At 36.8% G+C, this 15,178-nt stretch overlaps 1 protein-coding gene across 1 annotated transcript in view; it reads left to right on the top strand.

Moving 5' to 3' along the window:
* The first annotated feature begins 8,994 nt into the window (after positions 1 to 8,994).
* LOC306842599 (semaphorin-3D) overlaps positions 8,995 to 15,178 on the top strand; it is a 39,771-nt gene continuing 33,587 nt past the window's right edge. The window contains exon 1 of the mRNA XM_079373554.1: positions 8,995 to 9,277. The gene's annotated coding sequence lies outside the window, so the exon portion shown is untranslated. The remainder of the gene's footprint in view (positions 9,278 to 15,178) is intronic.

Here is a 15,178-nt window from a genome sequence, read left to right as displayed (position 1 = left end):
CATAATGCATGAATGACCCAGACCCAGGAGTTGTCTCATTATTCTGATTTGAAGAGGCTAGGGATATTCAAGCTAATTAAATGGAGGTGTAGACTTAATATGATTGGCATTATGAGAGATACACACACACATTACACTAGTAAGAAGGCAAAAAGGTTAAGTGTGTTATTGTCAGTGGAATACCATTGCAAGCACATCATCTCAGGTTTTGTGCAAATGAAAATGGATACCCTCAGCTGACAGGCTAATTGAATCATAGCGAATGGCTTTGATATGATTCACGAGGAAAAGTGTCTACTGGCTTTCATGCCAAAGTGGAAAAGCCCAAGGCATGGGTGGAATCAGAGCTTGAGAGAGAGGACAGGATGGGAAGGAAAGGTGAACACCCTGACGAATGTGGATTGTGAATGTGGGAACATTGTGACAAGAAATGTCAATCTTTATGGTTTATTCAAATGGCTGAGTTAGTTTGAAATGTGTGGTTTTAAAGGTTAAGTGTGTCATTTCTTTTATGGTAAAATACGCCTATCCGGTTTAAAAGAGTAATTCACCCCAAAATTTAAATTTAGTCACCCTCAGGCCATCCAAGATGTAAATGAATTTGTTTCTTCATTGGAAAAGATTTGGAGAAATTTAGTATTACATCACTTGCTCATCAGTGGATCAGTGCCATCAGAATGAGAGTCCAAACCACTGGCATAGCCAGAATTGTAATTTTGGGGGGTCCATCTTAAAATGAGGGGGCCGCTCTATATTACATGTAGGCTATAATATCAATATTACATGTGCGCATTTTCAAGTGTTTGTGTGGCATGTGGAAGCTGAATAGCAGCGTGCTTATACTGCACGACAGTTAAAGCCTGGTTTATACTCGAGTCCGCACGAGCAAGCGGCTCAAGTTAGGCTACTGCCAGAGGAATACTCGGACTGATTTAATTTTATTTTTAATATTATTTTGCTTATTTTTTTCATTATATTTATTGTGATTAACCTCCCGTTCTCGTTCACAGTATAATGACATTCATTCTCGATTAAGATGATCAAACTTATTTTTTATTTATCGCCTATGGGCTGGAAATACTTATTTATTTAAATCATAAAGTCAGCGCATAAAAAATGTGAGCAATATATTTAATACAACAAGTTTGCCCTAAACCTTTAATTTAATCCTTCTACACAGCCTTCAGTCGTAAATAATGTTTTAAACTTTGGCTATTTCTAATGCTTTTTAATGTGATATGTTGTTTTGTATAGTTTTCTCGCTGTTCTGTAATGAAATTAGGTGGTCAGACTGTGGAGAATGTCTATATACATACAGTATGGCTCGCGCGCTTCTGTTTAAGTGAAATACGCATCGGGATATCTTAACAACATATTCCTTGGTTTCATAATACTCAAGTAATTGTTGTAAACTGAGATTGGTGTCTTTAGAAGACATACAACCAATTAATCCCTTCCCGTAACAACACTGAAAGCCGAGATCAGGGCAATCAGAAATCTGAGGGGGCCGGACATGTGTCACAGATCGGCCAGGCTCAATCACCAGTCAATCACAGCGCACTCCCTCACCTGAATTCTAATCACCTGCACTCCTCAAATACTCACACCTCACAACACTCCAGTGTCCGGTCTCGTTCCTACGAAGAGGACTACTATAGCTATCATATCTCTATGCTTGATACTTTCCATCTTGTTTACTTACCTGCTGTGTTCCATCCCAAGTCTGTCAGCTCCTGAGTCTCGTCCTGATCCATTGTGTTAGTGAGGTGTGCAGTTACTCCTGTTCCGTGTCTCCTGTTTGGAAAAAGATATTCAAGTTACCATCCCTCCTGAACACCGAAGAATCTTTGTATCATCACTTACCTGATTCATTCCACCACCTCAAGTCTGTCAATAAAACCCATTCTCATTACGTCACTCAGTCTGTGTCCTACTTCTGTAACAACATGTAAATGGCCTAGGCCCCCTCATGATAAAAACAGCACAGTAATCCGCAAGTAATCCAAAAGACTCCAGTACATCAATAAATATCTTCTGAAGCGAAAAGCTGCATGTTTGTAAGAAACAAATCCATCATTAGGGCATTTTAACTTGCTTTTGGCCATAAAACGAGTCCATAATCCATCCTCCAGTGAAAACGTCTATCCTCTTTTGTCATTTCACATCAAGTCTCAGCCAGAAGCAGTAGTTTAAAGTTAAAAATGTCTTACTGGATTTGTTTCTTACAAATGTACATACTGTAACATTCCCTCATAACGTAAACAAGTGTATAGTCCAAAACACCAACATCTGCTCAACCAATAGAATTAGGTTGGGGTGGGACTATACTTTTTGGATATTTTCCGGACAAATGACAGTCAAGGGGTGTGTTTGGGAAACCTGTCATTATACACTTCACTTTTAAGTACTGTTCTGGGTTCATATTTATAAGAGATTTATAAGAACAACATGTGCATGTGTTTGTTTGTGTGTTCCTGCTAAATTCTTAGCATTTTTTTTGGTTTTGTTTTGATATCCAGACAGCTGTTGTTAACACCCAATGTCTCAGGGCAGACATTCATTTGGGGCGTTCGTCTGGGTGAGACATTGAACACAGCCTTAAAGCAGAATTCAATACAAATAAATGACTTTAGTCTGAACCAGTGGGTAGTTCCTGTCAGTTTATTTTAGGATCTTTCTAAACACCCCAAGCACATATTTAAAGTATCAAAGCCAACATTTTACTTAGTATCTGGTTAATCCTTTCCATGTGAAACATAGAATAGTTTGCCCATATATGATGCATTGCATCCAGCTCATCTCCCTTCTTGTTAACATAGTGTTATTAATGTGAAGGCATTCGTTTTGAGCTTTTACACATGAATCACATGAAAGCTGGTGTATGGCTGTTGTAGGTCAAAGTGATGTAAAGCTAAACACATTTTTAACACCTGCACCATTACTCAGAACACCTTACAGATTTTTCTGACATCTTTTAGTGGCTAAACCACACACACACACACACACACACACACAAATACAAATGTTCCCCCATTGTCGAGGCACAAGCAAGAGTGTGTCCACCAGCTGGCTGACATTACACTTTAAACAAATTTTCTCTGAAACTATTTCCCAAACATCCCCTGCAGGTCAGAAGCATGTAATCTCCCTTATGCTGTCCCATTTTTTCCGTTCCATCCTCCTTAGTTCTCCTTTTTTCCTAAAAATCCATATCAGTTTTGCTCCACTTGCACCAGACACCTCACACTGGGGTCTTTATAAAAAATCTCTCAAGGTCACTGAAGTATTTGATTTATTCAGCTCAGGTTACATTTGATATTTTCAAAGCTGCAAATAGACAGAAAGGAAAATTTCTCTCATAGCTCGGGAGACTCAGAGTTCGCAGTTATGTTTCATCAGCTTTGTCTTAGATTTAATACTCCTAAGGAGAAATAAAGATAGGAACAAATGAGACAGTTGTTGGCCTAGCGTAAGAATACAGAGCTATTGCAAAAATCAATGTGGATCATTTGATTTTGGAGTGCATATTGAAATGTTGAACTATTTGTTTAGGAGAAACAATTATAAAAATCTTTTTTTTTTTTTTTTTTTTTTTAAGGGAAGTAGACGAATGAATCCAAATTATGATCTCCCAAGAACAAACAAAATGATCTCTAGCGAACGCACAATGTTTACGTTTGGATTCTAGAGCAATTGAAGCTCAGAGGAAACTGGTTTCCTGACAGATATCGACATGCCATTGCTGAGGTATGTGGATAATACTGTATGACACACTGTAAACAAATAAGAGCTGGTATGTGGAATACAGATTTATATTTTAGCCAGGCCTCATCTTAAGTTGCTGTAAAAACACATGCTTTACATTACTTTCGTGCGTCGTCATCTATGCAAAGATAAACAATCACATATAAATGTATTTCAGTTGTTTATCTGTTCTAGCATGATGTCAGCCAGAGCAGACACACCTCTGAATGTCACTATATATATGGGAGTGTTTATGTGTCTCGTATGTTTCAGATCTCTGGAAAAAACCTCGGCCACACCAAAGAATCAAGCTGTCTGGTCAAGAATATTAATAATAAATAATCGTATGCTCAGACGCTTGCCAATCGTGAAAAAGTGAGGGGTAAATAAACACAATACAGAATGAGAGAAAACTTTGCTTGGCTGATTACATGTTTTCAGTGCAATTATGGTTAAATGGATTTTCCCGTTAAATGTTTACCTATGGAAGAGTGAGACTATGTAGACTGCCACACTGTTTATTTACAGCGAATTCACTCAGGGCTGGTTGGAAAACAACCTGTGCTTGGTTGCATACTGAACGTCGGAAAAAACACAAACAGCCGATATCAGGGCATCTTTCTGCCTGCTTTGTCAAAACAGTGATTGTTTTGAATGCAGTGCCACAGACGAGGGGACGACTGGTTGGGGATCTGAACCGACAAAATTAAACAAAGAAACTTTAATGTTCTGATCAAGATGGGAAATTGTTCTAATGGTTGTCGGTGAGAATTAGTGCAGGGCGTAAATTTTGCTTCTGGATGGATGGAGTGCTTTTAATGGTCTGGTTCGGTCGTGAAGAATGCTGAAATCCCCTTTCAATCTCATGGGTAGTATGAGGAGGAATGTGTAATAATGTATGCCCGTTTATTTCTGAAGGACTCGTACTGTACAGTTTTGAAATTGCCAAAAATGTCTGGGTTTTGACTAAACTCAGTTTGACATCAAAATGTCTTTGTTTACACTGTGAAATGACTCTCTTCATATGCACAAGCACACAAGCATTCATTCACATGTACTTTCAGGGGAAAAGTACTTTGAATTGTTCAGAGTCTAGAAATCTTCAAATATTAATATTAAGATATAAAAAAAATGGAAAAATGTGAAAAAAATGACTTCTATAATGCTGATAAATTCACTTACATTCCCAACTAATCTGCATTTCCATCTTAGTGTCATACAGACAAAAGGCTCCAGTCAAGTCAGGTTCTTTATGTCATAGTACAAAGAAATACCTTCTAAATACATCCACATACTTGAAAAGACAGTATTTACAGCAGGAGAAAAGACTATATAAACATCTAAACATCTTACATGCATATATAGTATGCAAATAGAATGCAATGTGCAAAATATACATAAATATGTGTGTGTGTGTGTGTGTGTGTGTGTGTGTGTGTGTATATATATCCTTGTAACAGTACAAAACATTGACCAATAATAAATGCCCTTATAACATAAGAATAGAATAAAAAAAAGTTTTCTTAAAATTTCCATTACATGTTCTGGTCAGAATTTCTAAATTGCCTAAAATGTCCAAAGCACAATGTTTCGGCTTTGTTGTCCTATTGATAATGACTGGAAAGTAATTTAACCAATAGTGAGCATGCATTGTACATAATCGACCGATCCAATTATGGCATGCAAGAAGGTGGGATCTACAGAGAACGGTCAAAGCAGTGCAAATACAGGTATAATGTTTGAGGACTTTAAAGAACGGTGACAGGAAAACAAAGCCAAAACCCAGATATTTTAGGCAATTTATAAATCCTGGCCAGTAGAGTGTATGTCTGGGAAGAAGAGGACATATGGTCACCCTACTTAAAATCACCACATACTTTTTTTTGCATTATTTAGGCATAGCTTCATTATTAGATCTTCTATTATTAATTTAGCTTCAAACCATTCTATCATTTTCACTCTCTTTTAAGGAACATTCCTGTGTTTTGTTATATACAGAATATCTGTGTGTGGCATGTTTCGCCACCCATTCCCAAACCCCCAGTGGACCTTCACGGTTGATAAACCCCCCACAATTTCTCAAGTGACTGGCGTGATTTCATTATTGATACTTATCCTAATCATTGATAAACCTGGATAACATGGCCTGTTGCATTGTGGGAGTGCTCAGCCAGAGGCCTGGCTCATAGACTGCACTAATGGCATGATTGGCTAATCACTCTTTCTCTCTCTTTGCACTAATAAGTTGTTCTGTGAGGGGAACGGGAACTAAAAGGTCCCTTGGTGTAGCATGTTGGCTCTGGGCCCTCAGCGCAGTAGATCTCTAATACAGATTACTGCAGAAAATTACTCACAGATTTCTCTCAGCACTCTGGCTTAGGATAGATGGAAGCTCAGTTGGCTTGCTGTTGGTAAATGAAGACTGTTTTATATCAGAATTTCAAAAACATTTACTGAGCTTCCTAGATGACGCATTTAAAGGCTAAAGCTCAAGTCATATTCTATGCGAATGTTAACATGAATGTTTCTATTTACACTCTTAAAAAGTTTTAAAACGGGTTTTAACAGATTTTTTTTTTCTTAGAGACAAGAACATTGAAAGAATCTGAAGAACCTTTTTTTTTTCCACTATAAAAAACCTTTTGTGCAATGGAAAGGTTTCATGGATGTTAAAAGTTTCTCTTAATGGCAATACAGAACCTTTTAAGAGTGTATACAAGCTCAGATGTACACATTGTTGCCTTTGGAGATGTGTCAGGACAATTATGTGTTGCATATGGCATTGCGACCCAAAGAAACATCACAAATGAGATCTATTTAAAGTCACAGTTGTTTCTCTTAGACATCAGTTAGATTAAATTAAGTTCAAACTGAGACTCCCAATTCTCATATTTTTCTCTTGAGAAAAAGAAAGTTATATCTCAACAATGCCTACAAAAGATTTGCCAAGATATCACAATCTACAGTCAAATCGTCTGTGCTATGCTGTCCACATTATTGTTATTACTGCATGTCAACAATTGTCTCAGTTGTGTTTGTTTTTAGTTCTTGATAATGCAAAGAAATATAATTCTGAACTCCACTAAAATATAATTCTGAACTCCACTATGCCTCCTGGGCTATGAACATTTCCATCTAGAATTTCCTTTGGATGCAAAATATCTAGTTTATTGGCCTTTTAAAGGTTATTAACGAAAACTAAAATAATAAAGAATATAAAATCGAAATAAAATATATAAGACCTTAAACATTTCTTCCTTTTTTTAGTTTAACTTGAGGTATTAAAGTAACTAAAACTTCAATTAATATTATGGTCAAGTCATATTTAAAAAAAATAATTAAAAACTTAAAAACAAGAACACAACATTTGTCTAAATTCTAACTAAAATTTATTTGAAAATTGAAATTAGATTGGCCACGCATTTGCATCTGGGTTTGTACATTTGCATGTATGTTTCTAACTCTCTCTCTCACACACACACACACACACGCACGTTTGTTTTTGTAAAAAGTGGGGACATCCCATAGGCGTAATGGTTTTTATACAAACTGTATGTGCTAGTGGGAAGTCGTGGCCTAATGGTTATAGAGTCGGACTTGTAATCTGAAGATTGCGGGTTCGAGTCTCGGGCCGGCAGGGATTGTAGGTGGGGGGAGTGAATGTCCAGCGCTCTCTCCACCCTCAATACCACGACTGAGGTGCCCTTGAGCAAGGCACCGAACCCCCAACTGCTCCCCGGGCGCTGCAGCATAAATGGCTGCCCACTGCTCCGGGTGTGTGTTCACGGTGTGTGTGTGTTCACTGCTGTGTGTGTGTGTGCACGTTGGATGGGTTAAATGCAGAGCACGAATTCTGAGTATGGGTCACCATACTTGGCTGAATGTCACTTCACTCACTTCACTATTGCCCTACACCTAAACTTAGCCCATTTCTACTTTCCCCCCAAAAAACCTCACTCTGTATGATTTATAAGCGTTTTGAAAAGTGGGTCAATGTCCTGAAAAGTCACCTTCACCTTGTAATACCTGTGTCATTATACAAATTTATGTCCTCATTTGTCACAAAAGCGCACACACGCACGAGCTCACTCACTCACTCACTCACACCCAGATATACACTTATAGACAACACACAAAAGTTCTTTCCAGGGGAATATTCCACTTCTTACGTCTTTGGCAGCGTTGTGGGACAGCAAGCCACTTTTCTCAACAACACCCAGTTGTTTTTACACAGACTGTCCTGCATTTTATCCAAAGCACATCCCAAAAAGGTCAGCAAGCATTCAGCATTGCCCTTGGTTTTTAGGAGTTTGCAGATTAATCACAATATTTCAGTTGCTTACAGTATATTTTGCCAAATAATACAACCACATGTTACAATCCCCAACAAGAAGGCTTTATGATTTGATTAATATACCCAGAAGGGCAGCTGAGTTTAGATTCACATTCTGAAGCTCTTTGAGTGCGGTATGTCTTGATGAATTCATGGGAAGGGGAAAGTATAGCGGAGCTCAGTTTCAACCTCATGTATGTAATGCTATTCCAAATGTGGAAGTGAAAAATCACATCAATTGAAGGATGTCATTTCTCAGTGCGCTCTCTCTCTCTCCCACTCTGGCAGTCTTGCCGGCCAAAGTACAATGACTGAATTGTACACCGCATTCTGTACAGTAACAGTCTTCTGAATTTATTGTATATGTCAGCATTCATAAAGAACTATGTAAGTCACTGCAAAAATGAATGACATTAACTATCATTAATGAAATTTGTAGCCAGAGAGAAATGACTCATATAGACACCTCGACCAAGCCTTGAATATACAGTGCAGTAGAGACCACTTTTTCAGGGGCTTTGGATCCAGAATGATTTTTTCCATTAATTTTCTAAATCGGTGAAGAACTCTAAAACGTAAAATATGGTATAGGCTACTTATAGGGATAGTTCACCCAAAAGTGAGAATTCTGTCATCATTTATTCACCCTAAAATAACTCCAAACATAAGAGGATATTGTTCTAATAAACGAATCTCTCTCTCTCTCTCTCTCTCTCTCTCTCTCTCTCTCTCTCTATATATATATATATATATATATATATATATATATGTTTCATAAAAGAAATATAGTTCAATCGATTAAAATTGTCAGCACAAATGACATTAGCCTATCTCCAATTTACGGGAAAAGTATGAGTAACCTTGAAGCGTGCGCTGCTCTCTCGCGCTCCCCGTGCTCCCCGCCCTCCAGTCTCTCTGCACGCGGCGCTCTCAGCTCGAGCCAGCAGCCACGAGCGCCACTGACGCGGATACCTCAGCCAAATTCACAGAGTCCAGTCACACTCAGAGAACAGTTCATTAGTCTTTTCATTTGTTTTCGTTTTATGCGTCTCCCCTCATTAAGTTGAAGAGAACTTAGTTTGGGAACAGTGGACACGTCTTGCAGACATTTCAAGCATGACTTTGGATAATAACGGATCTTGAAGTGTCAAACTGCGCTCCAGACTTCCAGAAAACAACGACAGACACCAGCTCTCGCAGGTACATTTCATTGGTTCTTTCAAAATTTCCATCTTAAGCAGTTCAAACATTTTCATGACGTTTTAAGAGCATTGCTGAGGATATGACAGCTTGTGTATTTTAATTTTGACGGACTATAGTTGAAAGCAGTAGTCATTTCGATAGTTGTGTAGCCTAATATATGATGATATTATTATCACATTCATATTAAAGATATACCAGCACTACTGTGGCATGTCTGCTCTGAGTGACAGACTCCAATGTGTACAATTAATTGCTGCTTTCATGAGGATAAATATGTGCAGTGCTGTTGTTTGAGGCTGTTAATCACGCGTAGCTCTCCCCTTTTCTCCTCTCCACTCATTTTAGGTGATAGGAAACATGTTTCATTTCAGAAGATTTAAATCGCAGCTGCGCTTTATTAAACAATCTTACTGGCAGTGGCAAGTTAGTGTAAAGCAAATGTTTGACTTTAACAAGTGCATATTATAGAATGGCATCTTCACAAAAACATATCCATTTATCAACATGCATGCTTGCTATTGTATTTTTGTATTTGTTTACATTATATTTTATTTACATATTTTATTATAAACGCAATCATGTAATATAATAATAATTTGCAATTTAATTAATATATTAATAAAATTAATATATTGCTTAATGTTATTATTAATTAATGTATAATTAAATAAATAAGTTATATGGATATACCTTTTATTTCCATTATTATTTAATTTATTATAGACATATGTATTGTATTTACATTGCTATACAATAATAAATACATTTAAATGAATTAGTTTTCATCATGCATAATTAAAATATGAATAAAATAGCATTATATATATATACAGTATATATATATATATATATATATATATATATATATATATATATATATATACATACAGTATATATATATATATATATACACAGTATATATATATATATATATATATATATATATATATATATATATATATATATATATATATATATATATATATATTAGTGCTGTCAAACGATTAATCGCATCCAAAATAAAAGTTTTTGTTTATATATATACAAACACATGCATGCATATATTTAAGAAAAATACGTTATGTTTATATAAATATATTTATATATAATATAAAATATAAGAATATAAATATATAAATGTATATACATGTAAATATTTTCAAAATATATAATAAAGATATACCAGCATATATGCAGATATGTGTCTGTATTTATATATAAATAATAAATATTCACAGTACACACACATATATTATGTGAACAAAAACTCTTATTTGGATGCGCTCAATCACGATTAATCGGAACAGTAAAGCCAAAATTGCTCTGTTGGCTGTGGAGACAAGACATTTACAAATATGATTAAAAGATGAATATGAGACAAAACTACAGAATGTCACATTTTATTATTGGGTGATTCAACAGATGTTTTACCAGCTAAGAAGTTCAGCACTTTTAGAGTTTCATCCCCCCTACCTGATGTGAGCATAAGTATTGGAACAGTTTCCTCACAGGTCTTTCTAAGTGATCAGCTGTGTCCTGTTGCATTAATTCTTCAGATATTAAAAGCAGGGAATGTGTCGTATCAGTTATATCCATTACTTCTGCATTCTGAATCCTGCAATCAATGATGACACACACAAACCAGGATGAAGATGAGGGAGCTGACTTTGAGAGAAAAGTAAGCAATTTGGATGCTAAAAGAAAAGAGGAAGTCAATTAGAGCTATAGCAAAAGAAAAGGTCATGGAGAAAACAAGAGTTTTGAATCCACCAGCGACACCAGCAACCAACAACTACCTGATCGGCTGAGAAAACAACAGTAGTTGATGACAGACAAATCATAAAAGCTGCGAAAATGAACCCTGAAAGACGTGTCTGTAAAATCACCAACAACTTCCAGAAAGCTGGGGTGATGCTCTGACAATCTACTGTTCTCAGGAGACTTTGACACAGAATTACAGATGCTACACAGCAAGATGCAAACCTCTGACCAGCACCAAAAATAGAAAGGCAAGAGTAGAGTTTGCAGAAAAGCACAAAGGTGAGCCAGACGAGTTTCGGAACTGTGTTTATGGACCGATGAGACAAAGATGAACCTTTATCTAAGTGATGGGAAAGCAAAAATGTGGAGAAAAAAGGGATCCCAAGCGTACAGCCTCATCTGTAAAGCATGGTGGAGGTGGTGTCATGGCATGGGCATGCATGGCTGTCTCTGGAACAGGCCCTCTCAACTTTACTGATGACTTAATGTATGATGACAGTAGCAGAATGAATTTGGAAGGGTACAAAACCATCTTGCCTACCAATATTCAAGAAAACGCCACCAGATTAATTGGGAAGTGCTTCATATTGCATCAGGACAATGACCCAAAACACCCTGCCAGTTCAGTCAAGGAATTTATAAGGGCAAAGAAATGGAAAGTCTTAGTTTGCCCAAGTCAATCTCCAGATTTAAATCCGATTGAACATGAATTTCACCAGCTGAAGAGGAGAGTAAAGACAGAAACTCCCCAAAACAAGCAACAATTGGAATTGGCTGCATTAAAGGCTGGGAAAAGTATTTCAAAGGATGAGACCAAGAGTCTGATGATGTCTATGGGTCACAGACTCACTGCTGTAATTGTGCGCAAGGGATCTGCAACTAAATAATAGCTTTTAATCTTTTATATCTGCCTTATGTTGAACTGTCCCAATACTTATGCTCACATCAATGAGTGGGATGAACTCTAAAAGTGCTGTTCTTTTTATTTGGTAAAACATATATGTGTTGAAACGGCTAGTAATAAAATGTGACATTCTGTAGTTTTGGCTCATGCTCATTTTTTAATCATATTTGCAAATGTCTTGACTCCACAGCCAACAGAGCAATTTTGTCAATATATATATCTATATATCTATATATATATATATATATATAACGCACACACACAAACATACAGATGCAGTTTGTTAGGCCTATGTGTCAGATTAATATTGTTAATATTGTTAAAAATTATACAAATTATTTGAGAAGCAATTTTCTCTCCTGTGTCCATTGTAGTTTTTCTAGTTTTTGTAGGAAATTGCCTTAGGTTTTATTAGGCGCTATGAATTGTGTTTTGATTTAGCCAATTTTAGTCAGTGGCAGGTTGTATTAGAGGAATAATGGGACTTGTGAGGGGCGTATGATGCAATTTTAAATTTCAGAAAAGTTCATACTGCTGCAGGCTCCAGGACAGAGTACTGATTGACAGTCTATGTGGCATTACATCACCAAAGTGTGGATTCAGAGGAGGACCATAAAGGCTTAGGATGTCATTTAGCATAGTGAGTCATCAGTAGGTTTTGTTTATAATAAAGTGCGTTCTTTATATCTGCTCATTTGTATCAACTTTCTAGCTTCCTGAAGGCCTCAAAACATGGATCATTTTGATTTCATGGGCGACTTTAAATTAAGGAAAAGATTAATAAGGTTATAAAAGCAGATAAGGTTTATTTTCAATGGCTGGCCAGATTTGCTGGTGAGGAATGTGTGATGGGAGTGAAAGCGTGTCTGTGGTGTCTGTCAAGGGAATGAAAGATGGGAGATTCTCTGTCTGCCTCTGGTTCTCCTCACACATCCACGCCAACAGCTGAGCTGGGATTGGCATTAACTCTCGACTCTGTGCTTCTTCAGAAGAGTAAGAGGACGAAAGCAAGCCAGAACGTAGTACTTCAGTGAATGAGAGGGGGCTCTTTTTCTTCCCAGCGGCATTTGCCCCGTGTTAACGGGCCGGATAATACCTCTCTATGATGCACACAGACTTTATGGAAACTCTCGCTCACACACCCTGCGGTTTTATGGGGTGAGACCAAGAGAAAGTCTCAGTCATAAGCCACAGATGTCGTATACACACTTTACTGACTATATTCATGTGTGTGTTTCTTATTAAGTATTGATTAAAATAAATATTAGCAGTTCATATATCTATATTAAAAATACTTCCTTTTTTAAACAGTAAAACAGCTGTTTTTATTTAATTTGCATACACAGGTACACATGCCATAAGGTATAGTTTTATCTATGTTCTCAATATAATGTTTTGCTTTGCTTAATTCAGCAAGCTAGACCTCTGACATATATTTGGAGAGGAAAACACGATACCAGAGAGGGTGGGGCGCTGGATTTCCTCTGCTGAAAAATCAAAGTAGGGCAGTGAGTGGCAGAGTGATGGATTCTAGTTGCTGTGTGTGTGTGTGTGTGTGTGTGTGTGTGTGTGTGTGTGCGTGCGTGCGTGTGTGAGTCCGTGTCTAAGTGTGTTTACTGCACGTCCGTGGAGCATAGTGCCACCTGGGTGTTAAAAGGCTCTAGCACAGAAGTGCGACTGATTTCTTAGACTTATGTCTCTCTCTCTGACATTTTCTCTCTGTCTGTCTCGCCTCACCGTCTCTCCTCACTACATCAGCAGTTTATGAGCCAGTAAGACAAACCAACCTTGATTCTTTTAAATCCCAGGTTTCTTGACTCATTTAGAAGGCAGAAGGCTGAAAATTTTTTTTTTTTCTTTCTTCATTTTTATGAAGAAAAAGTGATGCTTGCTGTGCAAAAGTAGCCATCAAGTGGTCGCTGCGGCATTTCTAGGTGGTTGCCAGGGTGTGCTTGGCCTATGTCTATATTATTTAGGTTTTCTCTGTGTTGCTCTTCAGTGTAAATGTCTTTTTTTTTAATCATCCACCATATGAAAATCATCTAATTGTTTAGAAAATGAATGGCACACCTCACAATTTGAAGTATCATTTAGTGAGCCACTTCAATAATGGTTAGTTGAAGAAGCTCAGTTTCAGAGAAAGTTTAGAGTTCACTTCTTTGCTGAAGAGAAAGTGATCGTTACAAATAATAGAATGAATTGCAAAAAAATTTGTAAGGCAAGAAAAACACAGCAACTGCCACAAAGTTTTGAGACAGCAGCTGAAAAATATCTGATTATATTAATGCAAATTAGTAAACAGAACTAATTTAATTAATGTATATACAGTAGGTTTATAAAGAGCTTAAAATAAAATGTAAGTTTAGCAATTGTAAAAGCTTTATATATTCTAAAGCTTGAACTTCTATGTATGCCATTTAAATTAAACTTAATTAAGTTAAAAATTAATAATCTTACAAATACTTATAATAATCATAATTTATTACTATTATCTGTAATAAAATAAGGATATTATATATTATATATAATTCATATAAAATAAATATAAAAAATAATTAGCAGCAAAAGCCAGGCAATTTCTTTAATTTGGAGCAAGAGTTACAGGATGAGCGGCTTTATTGCATCAGATATATGTCACTTTGCTCACAGCTGATCAGTCTAGTTTTGGTTTGCAATCTCTTACCCAGAATTAAACCTGCCCTGGAGCACAAGTTACTTTGACAATGCACACTGCTAAAAAAACAATCCATCTTCTTGCACAAAGAGTCTTCTCAAACTAAATTCAAACTTACCTAATACCGAGTTAACACTGCATGATTTTCAAAGTCATCGGATCACTGTTGTTTTCACACTGCACGACTACCTGGGGTAGCATTCAGTTGTTGCTGTGTTCACATTGCATGATGCAGCATTTCCTAATCCCAGTCCTCGCCCAAACCCCCCCTGCATATTTCGTATATATCTCTTATCATGTACAACAATTGTTCTGTTCGAACATAAGTGCCCTACGAAGTGGACATCACCAGATATTTCGCCATGATATTTCGCCAGTTCGAAACGAGTCTATATGTTGCATACAAAGGGCATTAAAGTGTGCGAGATGTGAATTTCAATTGTATTTATTTACAGAGGTAAATGATGTCCACTCGTCTGTGTGTGAAGATGCTGCAGGCTGCTGCACAGCGCAAATCCGTGAATTAATGTTCTGAAGTGAAGAAAACTTCAACGAGTTT

Source organism: Barbus barbus, assembly GCF_936440315.1.
Source record: "Barbus barbus genome assembly, chromosome: 23".
NCBI classification, from domain to species: domain Eukaryota; kingdom Metazoa; phylum Chordata; class Actinopteri; order Cypriniformes; family Cyprinidae; genus Barbus; species Barbus barbus.
Note: the sequence above shows the minus strand (reverse complement) of the source record. Positions and strands in the feature narration are given on the sequence as shown.